This window comes from Nycticebus coucang, chromosome 3 (assembly GCF_027406575.1).
Source record: "Nycticebus coucang isolate mNycCou1 chromosome 3, mNycCou1.pri, whole genome shotgun sequence".
NCBI classification, from domain to species: Eukaryota; Metazoa; Chordata; class Mammalia; order Primates; family Lorisidae; genus Nycticebus; species Nycticebus coucang.
In genome coordinates, this window is record NC_069782.1 from 83,927,496 (window position 1) to 83,946,740 (window position 19,245).

At 37.0% G+C, this 19,245-nt stretch overlaps 1 pseudogene; it reads right to left on the reverse strand.

Annotated features, from left to right (window-relative positions):
* Positions 1-19,245, reverse strand: part of LOC128581047 (putative elongation factor 1-alpha-like 3) — a 35,832-nt pseudogene that overhangs the window by 13,259 nt on the left and 3,328 nt on the right.

The window sequence follows — 19,245 nt, forward strand, 5'->3', positions numbered from 1 at the left end:
TCCAAAAATTTGGCAATTTCCTTCTTAATCTCATTTATGACACAGCTATCATTCAGCATAGGTTATTTAACTTCTATGTTTTTGTATGTGTATGCAGATTCCTGTTGTTCCTGAGTTCAACTTTTATTCCATGTTTGTCTGAGAAGATGCAAGGAATAATTCCTATTCCTTTAAATTACTGAGGTTAAACTTGTGACTTAAGATGTGATAAATTTTGAGGTATGTTCCGTGGGCTGATGAGAAGTATGTGTATTCAGTTTTTGGGGATGAAATGTTCTGTAGATGTCTGCTAAATGCAAATGTTGAATGGTTAGGTTTAAATCTAACATTTCTTTGCTCAGCTTCTTCTTGGATGATCTATCCAACAATGCCAAAGGAGTGTTGAAATCTGTGACTATTATAGAGCTAAAAGAAATCAAGTTGCTCATGTCTATTAGATTTTCTCTTACAAATTCTGGCGCATTCTGTTTGGGTGCATAAATATTAATAATGTAATCTCCTCATATTGAGTATTACCCTTAACAAATATGAAGTGACCATTCTTATCTTTCCTTACTTTTGTTGGTTTAAAGCCTATTGTATCTCCAAATAGAATTGCAACACCTGCTTTTTCTGATTACTATTTGCCTGAAATATTCAAGACCATCTTTTCACCCTGAGTGTATATTTATCTTTTTAGGTAAAATGTGATTCTTATATGCAGCAAATATCTGGCCTGAATTTTTGTATCCAGTCAGCCAAACTGTGCCTCTTTAGAGCACAGTAAGCCATTCACATTAATGGAGAATATTGATAAGTCTGGTAAAATTTGGGGTATCAAGTTTTTTGGAAGTGAAGTGGACATTTTTAATCCTTTTGCAACTGTGGAAGTTGGAGTTTGATCAAAAGTTTCTGAGTGAGTTAACTTTTGTGGTAGAGGATGGGGGTGGTCATTATGGAAGATAGGTCTGAGAATATTCTGAAGAGCTGGTTTGGTTATGGCAAATTTCTTCATCATATGAATGTCATTAAAGTGTTTAATTTCTCCATCATAAATGAAACTCAGTTTAGTTGGATACAGGATCTGGGATTGAAAGTTATTTTGCTTTAGGAGATTAAATGTCGATGACCACCCTCTTCTGGCTTGAAAAGTTTCAGCAGAGAGATATGCAGTCATTCTAACATTCTTTCCTTTGTAGGTAATGAATTTCTTATGTCTGGCTGCTTTCAGAATTTTCTCCTTCATATTAACTTCAGTAAAGTTAATTATGATGTGCCTGGGCATGTCTTATGCAGATTGAGTCGTGCTGTGGTTCTGGAACTGTCTGCTATATGAATTTCAGAATCTCTTGGAATGGCTGGAAAATTCTCTTTCATAATTTCATGGAGAAGAGCCTCTGTGCGTTGTGAATCCACTTCATCTAATTCAGGGATTCCAATGAGGCAGATATTAGCCTTCTTAGAATTATCCCAGAGCTCTCTGAGAGAATGATTCTCTTTTGCTCTCCATTTCTCTTCCTCTTTGAGAGTTTGTAAGCATTCAAAAGCTTTGTCTTCAATGTCAGAAACCCTTTCTTCTGCTTGCTCCACTGTGTTACTGAGGGATTCTACTGTATTTTTCAGATCTTTGAGGGCTGCAAATTCTTACTTCAGTGTGTCAAAATCTTTGGTGATTTTGTCTTTAAATTAGTTGAAATCTTGAGACAACTTTTGAATTTCTTCTCGAATTCCTAATTTCAACTTTGGAATTGCTCCTTGAATTTCTAATTCCAAATTTTCCTCCACTTTATTAATCTTGTTTGCAATCCAAATATTGAATTCAATTTCTGATATCACAGCCAGGTGTTTATGAATGGGATTTTCAGTTACATCTGCCATATCTTTCCTTGGGGGGGTTGATCTATTCTGGTTATTCATGTTACCAGAGTTCTACCGCTGATTCTGCCCCATGATTATTTTACACCATTTGACCTTTCCCCTGGAGCTTTGTCAAGGACCTGTACAGTGCTACGGACTGAGAAACTGGGGACCTGTTTGGTGTGGTGGGGCTAAGTGGTTCTGTCTTGTTTTCAGCTGGTCTCTGTTTGACCATAGTGATACAGTTACTCTTGGTTGAAGTCTCAGCTATGGAGAAATACCAGCAATTAAGTCACCCTGCCCCCCACAGGTAACAATTGGAAAAGAAAAATCAAATCTTCCTACAACGACACCCCCTAGGGCACCACTTGGATAGTCCTCGGGTGACTGGCTCAGTTCAAAAGGTTCCAATCAATTGTCTCAGTCAGCACCTGTCTCAGGTGGGAGAGTTTAAAAGGTCTCTGGCAACTGTATCTCAGGGGTCTGGTGACAACTCAGATATGACTTGCTCTGTTGCTCCGTGAAGTCAGGAGGACCCACCCAGCAAATGGATTAGTTAGGGAAGGTTGATGCCTCCTTCCCCACCTTGCACCTATGTCACACCCAGTCACTGATAAACCTGCAGGGCTGTGACCCAGTTGTCTCCAATGAGCAGATACTCCAGGGGTTTGCACCTGCCTGAATCACAAGGTGATCTATGTCTGCTCAGCCAGGCAGCTGTTCTCTGCCTCTATCCAGCAGGGGGAGTTGAGGCCTGACAACCTCGGGAGCATGGGGCTATTCACTCAGTTCAAGCCTGCCCCTGATTGATGTTACTGACAGAACAGAACAACTTTGTGGGAATTTGTTTCTGTCCCTGCTAAATTCCCCTGCAGAAGAGAAGCTGTTTTGAGTTCCCAGAACCTGTGCCTTAGGTCCTGTCTGTGCTGCTGTACAGTCTCAGGTGTGGTTTGTATTCGCAGCACGGTTACTTTTCAGATCCAGCATATGCCTGCCCTCCTTTGTTTAAGCTGATGGTTCCCTGGGCATCAGGTGTATGTTAGGCTCAGTAAAGTGGTCCTCTGGGTCAGCCCTGCCCTGGGAATTTCCTGGCTCTGTGCATGTGTTTTCTAGTCCCCAGTTCCACCCAGTCTGGTACTGCCTCAGGCAAGCCCTTTACTCATAGAGCCTGCGTTTCCATCCCAGATGTGTTCCATGGTGGTTGCCACCTGAGAAGATGCCTGGCCTCCTCTGGTTGCCCAGGGAGACAGGGAGTGTGGCTTTGAAATATCCAGGGGTGAGCCCTATTGTTGCCAAAAATGGTTGCTGCTCTGCGCCTCGGGGCACCGCCACTCCGATGTGGTACCCTCTCAGCCGACCGTCCTCTCCTCACTTCCGTGACACAGAATCAGCACTGACCAGCTTCAGTCCAGGTCCTGTCCACACCCCTCAAGAAATCACCCAAGAATCTGGACTCCTGGGGGACAGGCCTTCAGACCTCAGTGTAAGAGTGGAGGAGAGTGCTGGGTGCTCAGAATTGTAGGTAGAGAATATATACAGTTTTACACAGTTTGATGCCTGGCAGGAGGGTGCCATGGAACCCTAGTAGGGGAGGCAGATCCATTTTTTAGAGGGTCTCTCCTGTGGATTACAGTGGGAGGACTTTTGAACTCTGCTCGTTTGTTTGTGGGGTACTGTGAGCCATTCTCATGGGGAAGGGGACTCCCATCTGCTTAGTGAGGGATTTTGTACCTTTTGTTTGTATCCTTTGGGTCTCAGCTCACCTCAGCAGGGTTGATGTGCATTCTTTAACCTTCTCTCTTGGTGCAGCTCTAATGCACCAGGTTACTTGCTAAATTTCTGTCCTTTAACTCTCCTTCTGGACAGAAGCCTCTGTGGAAAGCTGGCTTCAGTCAGCCATCTTGTCTCTGCCCTCTGCAAGGAATGATTATTTTCAAAAATTATTAGGTAGAAACCATTGCCTGGGTTGCAATGTTTCAAAATGACATATGGTCATGGTAGTATTTGGATTGGCTTACTCAAAAGACATGAGTTAAACACTTTTATCTGTTACTGATTTTTCCAAATGTCTTTTCCAAGACCATCTCTCTCCAAATATCAGTTTCATATAACCAAATGAGGAAATTGGATAACACCACAAAACTTGTGTATTCTATGCCAAATTCAAGCATTGGCAATTCATTTTTTTTTCTCGTGAATGTAGATATAACTGAACAATCTTTTAGAGCTTACCATTCAAGAAGTTATCACTATTCAATGGGATTTTGGATAAGATATAAAATACATGTGTGATCTCTGAATATCAGATCTCAAATATAGCTCTAACATTTTATGATTATTTTCCTTAGTCCCTTTTTTTGCCCAGAAGAAAATGTAAAAGAGGCATTTGTCTGATCAGTGTGTTATATTTCGTAGTATTTTTCAATTTTATATGCTCTTTTAAGTCCTTCAGCCAATTTATTCTTCAAAACAAAATGGGAAGTCATTAAATTGTGGGCTCATAAGTGGCAATTGCTATACAATGGCACAAACAGAACTCAGTGACTTAGAATAATAAGCATTTATTATTGCTCACTAGTCTGCTCTTCTGTACAGTTCTGGTCTCAGTAAGAATCAGGTGTGTACGGTGCGCTGGAAGTTGACTGAGAGCTGTCTAGCCTAGGATGGCCACTATTTGGAAGGTTGCATAAACTAGGTTCTCCATCAGTGATTGTTCCCTGTCCAAAAGACTAATCCGGGTTTGTTTAGATGACAGCCACAGGGTTATCAGAAAGAAAAGACAGGTGCAGTGCCCTGGGGTCAAGGCTAAGACCTAGCACAAAGTCAGTTCTACCTAACTCTATTGGCAAAGCAAATCAGGCTAACCCAGATTCAAGAACTGGAAAGATAAATTTATTAAGTGTTCTACTAAAAATTGGATATTCCTGGTCATCCCCTTCCAAACAATATCTCAATAATTTCCATTAACCCAGAGCATTTTCTTGTGCCTCTTTTCTGTTTATTTTTTTTCTTACTACCTCCCACTTCTTCAGTAGACCAATTACTGATTCCTAACACTGTAAATCATCTAGTATGTTTCTGGATAAACAGAATCTAAATTCATTTCTGCCTCTTTTGTCTAACACTATGTTTTTCAGAGTGATCTATACTACTGCATGTACACATTTTTCTTTTAAGTTTACTGGTTTTCTTTATAATTTTCTCTTCTGATTCTAATTTTTGTCTTCATTTTCATTCATCATCACGGACCCTTGCTGATCCAAGTATTGTGCAAATAGATATATTTTACATATATGTACAAATCGAATGAGAAATAATTTTTTTGTTGATAATTTAAAATGTATTTTTAAGCATAAAAATGATAATTACTGCTAATTCCACTAACAATATAACCACAGAAGATTTAGTGTGTTCCTGACTCATTAAAAAAATTTTGTACATTTTATAAGTTGTTTACTTATAAAAATACAGTTGGGATCATTAATAATCATTGGGCAGCCAAACAAAGGGATGAGAGTAGCCCTTACAAATTAATCTCTCCAAAGAGTTCTGGGCTGGGCTTTTTATGGGAATTTTTATGGCTATGTTGGAGGGATGAACTTTTAGGAATGTAGAAACTGCATTCTTCTTCTGAGATAGTTCCTTGGCAAGAGTCACGAGACTAAGTCATGTCAGTAGGCCCATTGGAATGCAAGGTTTGGAAAATAAAAAGGTTAGATTTCTTAATGTTGAATATGTGCTTGATAAGGGGAATTAAGAGAAGTTATAGGATTTTGTGACAAAAGTCATTCATGAGGGCTGGAAGCAACACCTTCTAAACTCTTATTAATGTTGCTTTTTTGTGCCTCCTCCAATGAGTTACAAATTTTCTTAATGTTAGTAAAGATGGTGTATTCTTTCCCAAAGGTTTTCAATTTACTTTTCCAACACTCATTGCTGTCTATGACAGCTCTAGGGGATTGCTGTCTCTGACAGCTGTAATTTTATGAAATATATTTTTTAAATAATAAGATTTGAAAGTTGAAATTACTTGTTGATCCATGGGCTGCAGAATGGATTTTGGATTACTAGGCATGAAAACAATATTAATCTCCTTGTATATCTCCATCAGAGCTTGGGCATGACTAGGTGCTTTGTCAGCAAACACCAATATTTTGAAAGGAATCTTTTTTCCAAGCAGTAGGTCTTCATAGTAGGTTTAAAACATTTAGAAAACCATCTTGTAAATAGATGATTCAGCCTAATTTTTAAGGGCAATATGATTTTCAGAATAATCAGCTTAAAGTCACCAGCTACATTATCCTTGCAAAGAAATTCAGCCTATCATTTGAAGCTTTGAAGCCAGACATTGACTACTTTTCTATAGATATGTTCATATACATTGAAAATCTGTTGTTTAGGGGTAGCCATCAATTACCTTTGATGTTCTGCATAACTTGCTGCAGCTTCTATATTAACACTTCCTGCCTCACTTTACACTATTATGTGATAGAGATAACTTCTTTTCATTTTTTTCATTTTTTAAATTTCAGATTAATGTGAGAGTACAGTTATGTAACAATGTTTGCATTTTTTAGGTAGAGTCCCTGTTGCAGTTGTGTCCCACATTCCAAAATTTTGCCATATACCCTTACATTTTGTCCTTTAAATGGGAGCACACCAATCCCCCCTCCTCCCTTCTCCCCTAACCTCCCTTCCTCTCCCCCTCCCCCCTTCCCCATGTCTCCAACTTGAATTGAATTGAGTTTTCCTTTTGTGTGAGCATGTATTAGATCATCTACTGAATTCATATTAGTATTGGGTACATTGGATGGTTGCTTTTCCATTCTTGTGATATTTTACTAAGAAGTATATGCTTCAACTGCATTCGGGTTAATACAAAAGATGTAAAGTCTCCATCTTTTTGTAGCTGAATAGTAATCCATGGTATGAATGTGTGTGTGTATATACATATATATGTATATACATCACACCACAGTTTATTAATTAATTCCTGGGTTGATGGACATTTAGGTTGCTTCCACATTTTTGGTGATTGTAAATTGAGCTGCAATAAAGAATCCAGTGCAAATGTCCTTTAATAAAATAATTTTTTTCTTCTGAGTAGAAGCCTAGCAATGGAATTGTAGAATCAAATGAGATATCTAATTGAATTCTTTGAGGATTCTCTATACTTCTTTCCAAAGATGCTGTGTTAGTTTACAATCCCATCAGAAGTGTAAATGTGTTCCCTTCTTTCCACATTCACACCAGCAGTCTTCACCTTTCCCACTCTGTGTTGTGGGCTATTCTCAGTGGGTTTAGGTGATATCTTAGGGTGGTTTTGATTTGCATTTCTCTCATGATTAGGGACAATGAACATTTTTTTCATGTGTTGTTACCTATTCATCAATCTTCCCCAGAGAATGTTCTGTTTATGTCTCATGGCCAGTGATAAATGGTATTGTTTGCTCTTTTTTTGTTAATTAATTTGAGTTCTCTATAAATTCTAGTTATCAATCCTTTGTCAGATTGGTATCCTGCAGATATTTCTTCCCATTCTATATGTTGTCTGTTTGATTTAATTATAGTATTTTTACCTGTTCAGAAGCTTTTCTGTTTAATTAAGTCCCATTTGTTAATGTTTGTTCCTGTGAAGTCCCATCATTCTCTATGCAATCACTCTGTCATTTCTCTTTTATTCCTTTGCCTCTATAAATGCCACTATTATCTCAAGAGCCTTATCCTCTACCTCTGAGATTCTTTCTTCTTCATGTTCTAATCTGTTATTGATCCTTTCTACTACATCTTTAAGTTCCCTGATTGACTCCTTCAATTCTTTAAGCATCAATGTATCATTTCTCATTTCTTCATTTCTTTCATTCATTATTTGAGTTTATTTTTGGATTTCAGTTTGTCAATTTTTCACATTTCTTCAATTCCCTTCATTGTTTTTGCCATCCATATTTTAAATTTCCTTTTTGTCATTTTCATTATTTTTTAATGGGTGGAATCCTCTGTGGTAACTAACTCATGACCTCTTGGAGCACTTGCTCTGTTCTGGTTGTTCATGTTGCCAGAATTTTTTGTTGGTTCTTCCTCATGTGTGTTTTCTTCTTGTTCACTTTCTTTTCCTACTACTTTTTCTTCTCACCAGAAGAAGCTTCTCACAAAATTAGCTTGTCTCTGTGTTTAGATGTTAAAGCACCCTTTTGGTTTAATGCCATAGGGAAGAGAAGGCAAAAGATCAAGATAGTAGAAATGAAAGAAAAAGACAAAGAGTAAAAAAGGGGTGGGTAAAAGGAGAATATTTTAAAAAGGAGTGAAAAAGGACAGAAAGAGAGAGACTAAAGAAATGGTGATGTTTGGCAAGGTGCTGTACCCACACCTACAATTCCCAGACTCTGGAGAGGTAGGATGTTGGGGTCCTTGAGGTCAGGAGCTCCTTACCAGCTTCAGCAAAAGCAAGACCCCATCTCCACCAAATATAGGAGAAAAATTAGCAGCTAGAAGGACATCCTAATTTAGGGGCTCAAGGCCACCTTGATCCAGACCAGTGCCATGACACCTCACAATGAGGCTCTGTTCCATAAATAGAATACAGAGTGAAATAGAATAAAACAGATTAGAAAAAAAGAAATAATAATAATAATAAAATGGATTAAGAAAATTAAAAATAAAATTACATAGGTGTAAAAAAGGAATAGCTTAGTTATTTGTGAAATTTTTGTGGGAAAGTTGAGAAAAGTATGAAAATCTTTACCAAAGGAGAGTAAAAAGTGGAGAAATAGAAAAGAAATAATAAAAAGGACAGAAAAACTATAGCAAAAATGTAGCCCTTGGTATTGAAGAAAGTAAAAATGAAAAAATAAAATACCCTCCCCACAAAAACAAAAAATAAGGCCTAAGAAAAAAACCTGAGATAAGATGTGTATCTATCTATCTATATGTATGTATATATTGCAATAAATTCCTGTATAAGCCTGAACTTCAGTTGGTGCTCCAAGAAGATAGGAAAAAAGAGGAAAAGGTGTATAATGTGGTATATTTCCTGGACCCCACGTAGTGCTGTGGTGTTTGAAGATGCAGTGCATGCAGGCTGATTTTGCTGTATTAGATGAGGGCAGGAAGCCACTATCTAGTTCCCAAGGAGACCTGGCCCCATCTTCTTGATTTATTTGCTCTTCAATCATGGCTTGGTTGCTTTGCTAGCATTCCATCCCCACAGGATTGTGAGGTTGTGAGCTTGAAACTCTTGCCAGAATTGTTAGGAGATACACCTCAAACTTCCAAATAGTGCCCCTAGGCCACAAAATCACTTTTCCAGGGTTGTGGGAACCACATAACCCATCCCAAACTAGCCTTGCACCAGGACTCTGCAGGCTGTTCCTCCCTTGATGTTCTCCCACAATGACGAAGCCCTGCTAGTAGCCGAGCCAGTGGGAGTGCCACCCCACCCAGTGATTCAGTCATGGCCATTGGGTGCTGTTCAAGTTCACTTGGTCACTTAAGCTCTTTCAAGACAGCTCTGGTGAGCACCCAAGTCAACACAAACAAACAAACAAACAAAAAAACTGCAGGAAAAGCTTTCCCTATCTCTAGCTCTCTGCAGAAGGTCCAGCCAGCCTCTGCCCATATTCAGTTACTCACCTTCTGTGCCAGTCTTTCACTGCTCCTGACCTCCTCCTTGTTGGCTCCTAGAGTCCCCTACTACTTCACTGTGTTACCAGAGTGATGTTTCTGGGCAGAACACCCCACCCAGAGGTGGCTGGAGTCCTCTGTTCCTTGTCTCAAGATGGTTTCTTAAATTTCAATGAATCAACTTTCACTAATATTCCACGTTTCTTTTGGAGCGTTCTTACTTCTCTTGGGTTTCACAGAATTGAAATGAATTAGAGCTTTGCTCTGAATTAGCCTTTGGCTTAAGATAATATTGGTTGCTTTTGTTGTGGCTGGTTTGTTCTTTTACTCATACCCCTCAAATTTTCTCCATATCATCAGTAAGGCCATTTTCCTTTCTTATTACTCATATGTTCACTGGAGTAGTACTTTTAATTTTCTCCAATAACATTTTTTTTTTCATTTAAAACTTTACTAACTGGAGCAAGAGGCATAATTTTCAGCCTCTTGGCTTTTGATATGCCTTCCTCACTAAGTGTAATGATTTCTAGCATTTGATTGAAAGTGACAGACATGTGACTCTTCCTTTCACTTAAACACTTAGAGACCGTTGTCAGGCTATTAATTGGCTTAATTTCAGTATTGTTGTGTCTCAGGGAATATGGAGGCTTGAGGAGAGGTAGAGAAATAGGACACCAGTTGGTCAGCAGAGCAGTTAGAATATACACATTTATTGAGTTGAATGCCATCTTTTATGGTTGTGGATCAAAGTAATTACAATAGTAACATCAAATATTATGGATCACAGATTATCAGAAGAGATAATAATTATATGCATAGATGTTGTAATTATGACAAAGTTTGAAGAATTACCCAAATGTGGCAGAGACATAAAGTGAGCACATGCTTTTAAAAAATGGCAATAATGGACTTACTTGACATAGGGATGCCTCAAATTTTCAATTTTTAAAAACATGCAATATCAGGGAAGCACAATAAGGCAGAATAAAATGAGATATGGCTTTATTAATTATTTAGTTTGTCTTTAAGCTAATAGTGGGTTTTCCTATATTAATTATATAGAATAATTATTCCTTTTACTTCCAGCCTTGACTTCTCTAATCTACCTCACCACTACTGTTACTCTAATTTAAAAAAAGTTAATATGATTATGTTTTTCTCCTTCCCTGCTAATTTTTTTGCCCCGTGGCCTATTATTTGCTCTCAGGATTAAAGACAAGGTTAAAGTTTCTGCTATTTTAAGTGCACTGTGAGATGGCGAAAAGCACTAAAATGAATTATAATAGCTTTGCTTGTTTTTTTCTTTTTTTTAAATCTTGTTCTTTCAAGGTAAACATTATTAAGTTAAAGAACACTGATTCCATAACATGAAAGTTAATCTCTATATATGCAGTGGTAGGCATTGTAATGTATGGAAAAATATGAGTTGCAGAACCATGCAGAACTGGTTTCAGCTGTCGGCTTAGTATAAGCCATTGAACATTCCACAACAATATATGACAATTCCTACTGTACACAGAGAATACACAGAAGAAAATGAGTGTTAGCTATACATGAAGTTTCAGGCAAATAGATATAATAAGAGATGTGTCAGCAAGAAGCTTGAATAGCAGGTTTTATAAGTAGGTAGTTTCTACAGAGTTTTAAATAGACCACTGGGGTGATTATATTTGCCATTAAACAGCTTTTTGTAGGTATTTGCATGGGGACAGCTCTGAGTAGAGGGAGACCAGTTGTCAAGCCACCACAATTTTGAAGAGAAACTTAAGTAAGACAATAAAAGCAGGATGAAAAAGTGTGAATCCAACTGATATTTATGTGGTATGTTAGAAAAATGAGATTAACTATTTTATTTTTGAATTTCATATACTGAAAAATGCATAAATCGTAAGTGTATACAGGTTGGTGGATTTTCACAAAGTGAAGTAAAAAAGTAACTAGCACTGAGACCAAAAATTAAAAGATTTCAGTCCCCAGAAGCATTTCTTGCACCCCCTCCTGGTCACTATCCACCAGCCAAACTTCTAAGATCATAGTTTTGTCTGTTTTGTGTTTATATGAATGCAATAGTACAAAATGCAATCTTTTGTGTCTGATTTCTGTGGCTCAAAATTATGTTTGATAAATTCAAACATTTTGTTATGCATTATTATAGATAATTTTCTCTCACAGTTTCTTCTATTGTATAAAATACTCTGCAATGTATTTATCCATTCTTTTTTTAATCGACATGTTTGGTAGTTTGCAGTTTGGGGGAGCTTTTTTAAAAATTGGGATGGATATTTTTGTACATCGTTTTTGCTATATATATGCAAACAATTTTGTAAACTAGCAAAGAAATGAAATTGTTGGGTCATACAACATGCATATGCTTCAGTATGGATGGTGAAAACTTTCCACAGTTTTACCAAAATATACCCCTAATCCCTAGCAAGCATGAGAATTGGGTTACTTCACATTTTCACCAATTGATATTATCAGTTGTTTCCATTTTAGCCATTCTGGTGGGGTTTCAGTTTACATTAAAAATGAACAATTTTTTATATGTTTATTTGCCAGTTGAATATCATCTTTGTTGAAATTCTTGTTAAATGTGTATGCATTTTTTTCTATTGTGTGTATTTCTTTTTCTCATTCATTTCTCTATAATCTATGTAGGATATTTTGGTAAGTTACAGGGATTCTAATAGGCTCTCCTATTTTGTCATTTGCTCAGTCAACTTTCCTGTTGGTGTGTTTTGATAAACAGAATTTTCATGTAGACCAACATTAAAATATTACCATTAAGGTTAGTGCTTTCGGAGTTCTGTTGGTACTACCTTTTCCTATATCAAGGTCATGAAGCTCTCTGTTAGAAAATTTGTTTATATATGATTGCACAATCCACCTTGAATTGATTTGTGGGTGTAGGGTTCCAGATTTCATTTTAAGCACACATAACCTCCTAAGGACCATATATTTAAAAAGGCTATGCTTTCCTGTCACTTTGCAATAACATCTTTGTCAAACTTGGGGTTCTGTGTATATGTTAGTATGTTCCTGGACTCTGGTTCACTTTTATTGAATAATAAAGCTGTCCTTTTGTTAATACTATAATATCTTAATTTCTGCAATTTTATATCTTAATATCTACTATTTTTATTCTTCTAAACATATTCTCTAAGTTTTTCTTCTTTTTTTTATAGTATTTCATGATCTTTATATTTCAATGTTAATTTGGACATCAGTCTATTCCTATCCACTAGTGGCAAGAGACCTGCTGGTATTATGTTCAAAATGGCACTGAATCTACTGGTAACTTTGGGGAAAGTCATATAGTATTTACAGTATAGAGTTTTCTTTCTCCCTAGCTTTATTTATTTAATGTTTTTAAATAATAATTTGTAATTTTCTCCATCAAAGGCTAAAGAAATTAAAAGACAAATTGTAAAAAAAACCTTTTGATCTTGGTTTTGAATGACAAGGTCCATGATGCTGTTCTATAGATACACCACATTTGATTGCACTTCACTTTTTATTGTGCTTTGCAGATGCTGTAGATTTTTGGTAGTAACTATGTATAGAGTTAGTTTATTGGTACTATTTTTCAATAGCATGTGTTTTCTTTCTGTCTCTGTTTCACATTTTGGTAATTATTTCAATATTTGAAACTTTTAAATAATTTTTCTGTGTGTTATGACATTATCTGTGATGAATGATCTTTGATATTGCAGTTGTCAATGTTCTGGGGCACTACAAACCACACCCAAATAAGACAACAAATTTAATAAATGCTGTGTGGATTACGACTGCTCTACTCACTGGCTGTTCCCCCATCTCCCATCCTCCCTCAGACTTCCCTCTCCTCTGAGACATAACAATATTGAAATTAGGCCATGTAATAACCCAACAATGAAAGGTCTTCTAAGTGTCAAAAAAAAAAAAAAAAAGGGAGAGTCACATGTCTCTCATTTTAAATCAAAAGCTAGAAAAGAAATTATTAAACTTAGTGATAAAAGTATATTGAAAGCCGACATAACCTGAGAGCCAGGGCTCTTACGCCAAACACTTAGCAAGGTTGTAAGAGGAAAAAAAAAGTTATTGAAGGAAATAAAAAGTGCTATTCATCAATGAATGCAAGAATGAAAAGAAGGCAGAACAGCCTTATTGCTGATACAGAGACTGTTTGAGCCTCCCGGGTAAAAGAATAAACCAGCCACAACATTCCCCTAAACCAAAGTCTAGTTCAGAAGGAGACCATAACTTTCTACAATTCTAGGAAGGCAGAGGAGGTGAAGAATCCATAGAAGAAAAGTTGGAAGCTAGCAGACGTTGGTTCATGAGGTTTAAGGAAAGAAGTCATTTCCATCACATAAAAATGCAAAGTAAAGCAGGAAGTGCTGAGATAGAAGCTGAGCAAGTTATGCAGAAGATCTGAGATAACTGATGAAGGTGGTTATACTAAACAATAGATTTTTCAGTGTAGACAAACAGCCTTCTATTAGAAGAAGATGCTATCTAGGATTTTCATGACTAAAGAGAAGTCAATGTCTGCTTCAAAGCTTCAAAGGACAAGCTAGCTTTCTTGTTAGGGGCTAATACAGCTGGTGACTTTATGTTGATTCAATGCTTATTTAATACTAAGGGGCCTTAAGAAATATTCTAAGTCTACTGTGCTTATGTTTTGTGTTCTATACATGGAAGAAGAAAACCTGTATGACAGCATCTGTTTATAATAGTTCACTAAATATTTTAAGTCGAAGGTTAAGACCCATTGCTCAAATAAAAAATAAATCCCTTTGAAAACATTGCTGCTTACCTAACAACTACAATCAGTGTAACCTAATTTTTTGTACCCTAGATGAATCCCACACAATACAAAAATATTGCTGTTCATTGACAATGTGCCTGGTCACCCACCATCTCTGATGGAGAAGTACAAAGAAAGTAATATTGTTTTCATGCTTGGTAATGCAACATTCATTCTTCAACCCCTGGATCAAAGAATAATTTTGACTTTCAAGTTTTATTATTAAGAAGTACATTTCAAGGCTCTGGCTATCACAGATAGTAATTCCTTTGATGGGTCTGAGAAAAGTAAATTGAAAACCTTCTGGAAAATTTTACCATTCTAGATGGCATTCTAGATGGCACAAGCATAAGAATGTTTGTGATTCATGGGAGGAAGGAAAAATAGCAATATTAATAGGAGTTTGGAAGACCTTTATTTCAATCTTCATGAATGACTTTGAGGGGTTCAAGACATCAGTGGATGAAGTTCTTATAGATGTGGCAGAAATTGCAAGAGAACTAAAATTAGAAGTGGAGCCTGAAGACTGAATTGCTTCAGTCTTAGGATAAAACTCAACTGGGTGAGAAGTTGCTACTTATGGATGTAAAAAGAAGCCAGTTTCTTGAGCTGGAACCTACTATTGGTGAAGATGTCAACATTGTTGAAATGGAAACAAAAGATTTAGAATAGTACTTAAACTTAGTTGATAAAACAGAGGTAGGGTTTGAAAAGATTGATTTCAATTTTGAAAGAAGTTCTACTCTGGGTAAAAGTTTTCAAACAGTGTCACATGCTACAGAGAAGTCTTTTATGAGGTAGTCAATGGAGGTAAACTTCATTGTTGCCTTATTTTAATAACTTGCTACAGCCATCCAACCTTTGCCAACCACCATAGTCAGCAGCCATCAACTTCAAAACAAGACCCTCCAACAGCAAAAGGATTGTTGCTGAAGATGTAAATGATCTTTAGCATTTTTCAGGAAAAACAATATATATGTTTTTTTTTTTTTGTAGAGACAGAGTCTTACTGTACCGCCCTGGGGTAGAGTGCCATGGCATCACACGGCTCACAGCAACCTCTAACTCTTGGGCTTACACGATTCTCTTGCCTCAGTCTCCCGAGCAGCTGGGACTACAGGTGCTCGCCACAACGCCCGGCTATTTTTTTGTTGCAGTTTGGCCAGGGCTGGGTTTGAACCCACCACCCTTGGCATATGGGGCTGGTGCCCTACTCACTGAGTCACAGGCGCTGCCCAGAAAAACAATATTTTTTAATTAAGGTATGTACATTGTCATTTTAGACATAATGCTACTGAATCTTTGTCTCCAGAAGAGTGCAAGCATAGCTTTTTATTTTTTTCTTGATATGTAATGTTTATACATTTTTGTAGGGTACATGTGACATTTTGTTACATCTGGAGAATGTGTAATGACCAACGCATGGTATTTAGGCTATTAATCATCTTGAGCATTTATCATTCCTATGCATAATCTAAGCAAAGATTCTTTTCTTGTATTTTGAAACCTACAATGCATTGTTTGTAACTATGGTCACCCTACTCTGTTGTTGAACATTGGAACTTAATCTTCCTGTCTAACTGTATGTTTGTGCTCATTAACCAACCTCTTTTCACACATATCCCTGATCCTTGTTCCCACCTTCTAATGACTACCATTCTATTCACTACCTCCTTGAGATCAACTTCATCAGCCCCCACAAATGAGTAAGAACAGATGTGTTTGTCTCTTTGTGCCTGGCTTATTTGACTTAACACAATGACCTCCAGTTCCATCCATGTTGCTCCAAGTGACATGATTTCATTCTTTCTTGTGGATGAATAATACTACATTTTGTATATATAATGCAATTTTTTCATTCAGTTCTTGAGGGAAACTTAAGTTGATCCATGCTTTTCTGTTATGAATAGTGTGGCAATAAACACAGGCGGGGGGTGCATGCATCTCTTTGTTATACTTATTTCCCTTCCTTTGAGTAAATACAATACACAGTAGTGGGATTGCTAAATTGTATGGTGTTTCTTTTTTAGTTTTTATGGAAATTTCCATTCTGTTTTCCATAATGGCTATACTCATTTACATTCCCACTAACAGCATATATCTCTTTTCTTTGCATTCTCAGCAGCATCTGTTGTTTTTTTATCTTTTTTATAATAGCCATTCTAACTGGGGCAAGATGATATCTGATTATGGTTTTGATTTGCATTTCTCTGATGATTAGTGATTTTGAGATTTTTTTTTTTTCATAGCCTTGGCCATTTGTATGTCACCTCTTTAGAAATATTTATTCAGATCCTTTTCTGGCTATAAATTGTTTTTTTGTGTGTGAGAGTGTGTGTGTGTTGTCTTTTTGAAATTGTTTACAATATGTGAGAATTTGGCTTGCCCTTTCTGAAGGAGAGGATGCAATGGGCCCAAACTCACAGAGCGGATCAGGGGACTTGCTGGCTCCAATCCCACAGCCTTATGATGAACATCCTCTGGAAGAGCTTCACTGAAAGCTTCATGATGCAATTCAACAGACTTTCCATCAGTTATAACATTGATTGGAGCAAAATGATTGACCACCACACTGGGTTTGAGAGTATCAGTCTCCACTTGATGCACAAGGAAAGTACCAATACCACCAATTTTGTAGACATCTTGCAGAAGCAGACCCAAGGGCTTGTCAGTTGGACAAGTTGGTGGTAGGATGCAATGTAGATCTTCAAGCAGCCCAGTTCCATTGGCGTTTCTGTCTTTCCAGATGACTTTCCATTCCTTAAATCAAGGCATGTTAGCACTTGGCTCTAATCAGAAATTGGTGCAAATGCTGCTGTGGCAGGGTTGTAGGCAATTTTCTTAATGTAAGTGTTGACTTCTTTAATGATTTCCTCATATCTCTTCTGGTCATAGGGTGGCTAAATGGAATTCATTTTGTTAACACCAACAATTAGTATGCTGAGATCATGGTCATGAGTCTGCCCATTCTTTGAGATACCAACTTAAATTCACCAGCACCAGCAGCAATAATCAGGCCATCACCATGTGTTTGAGATGTATCTATAATAATGTTTTTGATAAAGTCTCTGTGTCCTGGAGCATCAGTGATGGTCATATGATATTTGCTGGTCTCAGGAAGATATCAATGGTAATACCACGCTCAGGCTCATTTCAGTTTATATTAAATCCAGAAATACTAGAAAGAGCCCTTTCCTCTCTCAACAGCTTCCTTCTCAAATTTTTCCATAGTTCTTTTGTTTATAGCACCACATTTGTAGATCAGATGGTCACTAGTGGTAGACTTACCTGAATCTTTGTGTCCAGTGATGATGAAGGAATATGAGTCTTTTCCATTTTTGCTTTTAGTGGGAAATTTTCACAACACTTGTGCTCTGGCAGCAAACCCTTTGGAAAAAATGTATTATATTTTTGATGTGCTTTTGGATTCAGTTTGTTAGCATTTTGTTGAGTATTTTCATACCTATGCTCATCAGGTATATTGGCCTAAAAGTTTTTGTTTGTTTGTTTGTTTTTTGTCCTTGCCTGGCTTTGGTGTCAAAGTGATATTGGCTTCTCAAAATAAGTTAGGAAGAATTTCCTCCTCTTCACATATTTGAGGAGAATTGGTATTAGCTAAAATTTATAAGTTTGGTAGAATTTGGCAATGAGTCATCCCATCCTGGGCTTTTCTTTGTTGAGAAATTTTTTATTACTGATTCAATCTCATTACATGTTATTGATCTGCTCAGTTTTTCTAGTTTTTCCTGATTCCATCTTGGTGCATTTTATGTGTCCAGGAATTTATCCATTTACTCTAGATTTTCTATTTTGTGAGCATATATTTGTTTGTAATAGTCTTGAATAATCTTTTGTATTTCTGTAATATCTCATATTTTATTTCTTCATTGTTCTTTATTTTTTTCCTTATTTTTTTGTCTGAATGTTTTTTTTTCTAAAGTCCTGTCTTCAAGTTCTGAAATTCTTTTCATCTATGTATTGTTGAAAGTCATGATTTTATTTCTTTATTTTATTAATTTAATTATTCAGTTACAAAATTCATTCAATTCTGTTTTTATGATATCTATCTTTTTGGTGAATTTCTCATTCACATTTTGAACTTTTTAAAGGATTTCTTTGTATCTGTAATTAGTCTTCTCCTGTATGTTATTGTGTTTCTTTAATATAATTATTTAAAAATTGTTTTAGGTATTTCATAAATTTCTTTTTGATGGGAATCTATCATAGAAGAATTACCGTGTTCCTGAAGATGTCACATTTTCTTGCTTTTTTCTATTTCTTGTGTCCTTATGTTGTTATATGAGCTTCTGGTGTAATAGTCACTTCTTCCAATATTTTTAATTGGCTTTTTTAGAGGAAGACTATTTTCTGGAGATACGTCTATGGTATGGGTTGGGAGGGCACTTCTGCTTTGATTCTGAGTGCAGTGATATGGTCTCTGTGTAATTTCTTCACCTGTGAATAGTGTCAATGCTGTCTATGGTTTCCTCAGTAGCTTAGGCTGTGGTTGTTAGTGAAGGCTGTGGAGAGGCTTTTCTGGGGATATGGATGACAGGTTGTCTAGTTCTTGTGCCTCAGTGGTAGCAGTGGAAGGCCAACTGTGTCTGTCTGTGGGAATCTGATCTACATATGCACATGCTGGTATTAACAAATCCTGAAAGGCTGATTTTTAAGACTTGGCAGCTTGTTCTGGTGCTAGCAATGGCAGAGGTAGGATGTGTGTCCTTGTACCTCTTGGCAGTGTTCATGATGTTGGCAATGTTAGGAACAATGGTGGGACAACCCTTGGGCTCCCAGGTAGCACACAGTGGTGTTAGTAGTAGCTATAATGGGCTAGATGTCCCAATCTCAGCTGGCATGTCTGAGTGAGTGCTGGTTCTTATGGTTGAAGCAGGCTTGGTAGGCCCATCCCTAGACTTCTGGAAAAGAATACTTGATGCTTGTTGTGGTGAATGGAGTGTAGTAACCCCCAGTCCTTCAGACAGCTTGCTTGGGCTTCA